The sequence below is a fragment of the Lactuca saligna genome, chromosome 7 (assembly GCF_052625555.1).
Source record: "Lactuca saligna cultivar CGN05327 chromosome 7, ASM5262555v1, whole genome shotgun sequence".
Lineage (NCBI taxonomy): Eukaryota > Viridiplantae > Streptophyta > Magnoliopsida > Asterales > Asteraceae > Lactuca > Lactuca saligna.
Genome location: NC_136423.1, coordinates 140,564,117 through 140,568,462, shown reverse-complemented (window position 1 = coordinate 140,568,462; position 4,346 = coordinate 140,564,117).

The following is a 4,346-nucleotide window of genomic DNA, read 5'->3' as shown; positions in this document are numbered from 1 at the left end:
TAACGAGGTGGTGGTGATGATCTTTAAGTTAGAACACTTGAAGGTAGTCGTATCAACAATCCTTGAATTAGCTTGGAAGATGGTCTTGTTTTTTAGAGAAAGCAAGAATGGGAAGAATGGGTTTGAAGACTTGAGAGAATATGAGGTGAAGTTGTTTAATTGTGAATGAAGAATGGTGAAAGAGTTCCTAATTATGGTTTATATATGGGATAAGAGTGAAATAAAGTGATAGTAAGTTGATGTTTACATTGGTATGTGTACTTATCACGTTGGGAAGGTAATTTTAACCAATCAAGTGGCATTATTTGACCACCATTTGGTGATTTCGGCCAAAATGGGGGTGATTTCGGTCAAGGAATGACCGAAATCCCCTTGTGCACTCATCAAAATGCTGATTTCGGTCATGACATCATCCAAGAAAGAGTTTTCGGTCCATGTGAAGAGATTTCAGTCCTAACGGGCCTTAAAATAGTTGCTTTCGGTCTTGTGGTGTTTCCATGAGCGGTGATTTCAGTCCAAGGCATGGGATTTTAATCCATTACAACTGAAATTTCATGCCATTTTATTCCCAAAACTGAAATCCCTAAAGCATTATAATTCATTTGACTTTTTTTGGCTTGAGTTGTCTTGCGTTGTGTTGTATTGTCTTATGTGGTCTTATGTTGACTTATATTGACTTTCAAAGGTTTATTACCACATGGTTTTCAAAGTATATATTTATATATGAACTTATATAAACATGCTCTTTTGCCTTTCAAAGTTCTATTGCATCAAAGTTACGTTGCGAATTCACTTGTACACGGTTAAAGTTTAGACCTTGTTTGATCTATAAATTTTCCAGTTGTCACACATGAGGTCTCACGACGTAAGCAGGCAAAAATCGTCGCCTACTGAGTTGTCTGAGTCAGGAACTAATATTTGGACTCGGAACGGGTGACTCTCACGATGTGACCAAGGATTGGTCACGACATGAGACGCGATGTTGGGTTTTTGGCCTTATTAGGCCACCAGTGTTCTGACCTTGGGCCATTTTTAGGTTGTGTGCCTTCTTGTATTTGGGACCATATAGAGCTTTAGGTGTCCTCTAGGAATTGAGTCACTATTGGGCTTTAGTGTCATTGGGCTTGGGCCTTGGTTATTGGGCCAAGTGAAGGAAGGGTAAAATGGTCTTTTACCATGGGTATTGGGACTAATGAAATTGATTCCCAAATATGGTTTATGGACCAATGATTAATTGGGATTTTATTTTTTGGTTAGCGTGGGGATTCTCCGGTTCGGCAACCCGGGCATTTATCTTATTCTTCACCAGATTGAGGTGAGTTTCCTCATTGTACTTGGCGGGTCGAAGACACCAATACCGACCAATGATTTATTATGATTAGGATGCTAGTTGTTGTGTGACTCTTGCATGTGTGGTATGTGGTATGTATACCGGGTGGGGTCTGATGAATATTGTATGTCATATATCTTAGTAATTCTTGCATGTATGTTATATGTCTTTATCTATATTGGGTGAAGCCTGATGAGTATGATTGGGTGGGGCTCATATCATGTTATTGACAAATCTATTCCAAGTGGGCCCCGATGATTGTAGGGCAAGACCTATTGTATGTATGGTATGTGGTGTCTTGGGGAACTCACTAAGCTTCGTGCTTACGGATTTCAATTTATGTTTCAGGTACTTTCGGATCGAAGGGGAAGAGCTTGGGATGATCGCGTTGCACACACACCCTGTTTTCCGCCTTATTTGACTCGATGTATCTAGATGATTGATTGTTATACTCTTATTTTCCCTTGGTGGTTTTTATAAACATGTTTAATTGATGGGCTTTTTAATATGAAAAAAAAAACTTTTTGGTACTAACTTTTGGGACATTACAATTTTCCCCCGTGTTCTTCGTGTTACCCACAACTCTGTTGGTCATAACTACAGGCTAACAACTAAAAACTTAACTCGGTACATGTTTGTGTTCATTCCTATAATTAGAGAGGACTTTAAGGAGTTGGGCATTGATCTCCATCATCTCTTTAAAAGAAAGGTTGAAAATAAAGCAAATACAAGTTTTTGAAATGATAGGACTCGCCATTTCATGATTGATTCTCTCGTTGAGTTATACCGATCCCAAGAAAAAATGTTATGTTTTTTTTATCATGTCCATGTTCTTGCTATTATTATGTTTTATGGCCTTAGAATTGAAAATATAAGGAGGCTCAGTTTTGAAAGTTTTTAATTTCATGACATGTTGAGTCTTTTAGAAACCTTTAGTTTTTCAACATTTTGGAGACTCTTGGCACTGGTTGGGTGATCCAACTAATAATTTCACTATTTAGTTCCTACGGAGATTGATTACCACCCTGAACCTATATTGATAAAGTGGAATAGTTGGGTGTCGTTTAAAATTAATTTCTTTTCTTGATAGCTTATCCAAAACCATGCCCTTCTCGCTTCGGATATTATACACTAGGTTATAGCCCGCGGGAACTAGGGTTACAACAATAATTAATTTTTTATAGTAAAACTCATAATTATTAATCAGTTATGTTTAGTAAGTTATTAGTTAGACATGGTTTTGTAGGATTTTCAATATAGAAATACAATTAATTATCGGTAATCATAACGGAAACTTATTCAAGACAAAATTTCTTCTAAAAAGCAGGAATCAAATAAATAATTGTCTTACTTATTATCAACATCAATACTTTTCAAAAATAAAAAATGATGATAAAATGTCAAGTATCATTTTATAAAGCATTTGAAAAGAAAATATAAATTATGAGAAAATGACAAGTGATACAAACAACTATTCTTTTATTATAAAGGAAGATAAGGGCATTCATATTTGATGTAGCTCTTGTATATTCTGCTAGCTGGAGTTCGATGGATCAATAGTTAATATGTTGTTGATCGCCACAAATCTATATCGGGAAACATAATCTTGAACGTTTGAATGACATAATTTCATTACTTACGTTTATAAGGATATCAATATAATAAAGAAATATTTGATAACTTATTAATGACTATTTCATACATATAGGTTATGAGTACAATAGTAGTCTTGGATGACAACAACTTGCTAGGTTTAAGAAATACGAGACTATAAAGTTGTTGTGACATGTTAAAGTGAGAGATTGTTGAAAATATATACATGTTCACAAAAAGTTGATAATATTTCTATAAATAGCATGGTCCATTTTCGTTGCACGCTAGATGTGATTCAAGCGTAATATGACAAAAGAGAATGATGACGGACTAGTTTGTTAATTCATTATGTGATGGTGTGTTAATTAGAAACTAAAAGGAACTTAGGGGATAATTCTCCCAAGTCAAAAGATAAGACTTATTAAAACACTAGGTTTGCGATCCTAGATAAAGATATACAAATTTCATTCCATCATTCCTCCCTAGTTCATGGTTTTTACCTACACATTCTCTAAGATTCGGGCTTGGTCACATCAAGAAAAGAAGGGTTTGTCTATTTATTGGTCATTCATTTTGGGTGCAATCGGTGCAATCACATTACAAAGGTGTTGGTTCGGACCTTCAAATCATCCAAAGAACCATGACCATCAAAGTACAAAAAAGTATTGTTTCGATCCTATTCCTTATATGTGTTTTGTTGCTAACAGTTTCTAGAACAAGATCTAAGGTGAGTAATGATGGTTAAAATGTTTATTTTGATTCCATAGCTATTTTGTGAAAAAATCAATCACAGCCTAACAATTATTCAAACTACATGGTGGATGTTATGGAGATTCAACAATGCGTTGGTATTCAACAACAACAATAGAAAACATGACTACATTTTTGATTCAGTAGTGGAGTATTCATTTTTGTGGTTCTCTTCTAGAAATCGAAAAGCTCATATACAATAGATTGATTGGCTCCAAAGTCCGTTATTTTCTTTGTAAAAATCTTCCCCTTCTAGCAACTTGCATGTGAGTGTCTCCTAATTAAATCCAGTTATTTGAAAAGAATCGAGCATCAGTCGATCAAGACATAATGACACTTGATTTTGACATCATACATATCAGAGGTATCGATTGCGTCATATATATATTCGTCATGTTAAAATTTTGCATATCTACAAGGTTATACGGTCGTTATAGTTGGACTTTGATTCGTACGGCTATTGGGTTTCCTCTGTTAATTTGTTTGTTATTTTACTTGTTTATTCACAATATATATGCTCACAAATAGAGGATAATATTTTGTTTCTATTTAAGATATAGATTGCTATATACATGGACATTCATAAAGCATGACGTAGAATACTATAATAAAAATAAAATGATAATATTTTATCACAATTTACCATTTTACTTATACAAAAATTAATTATTTA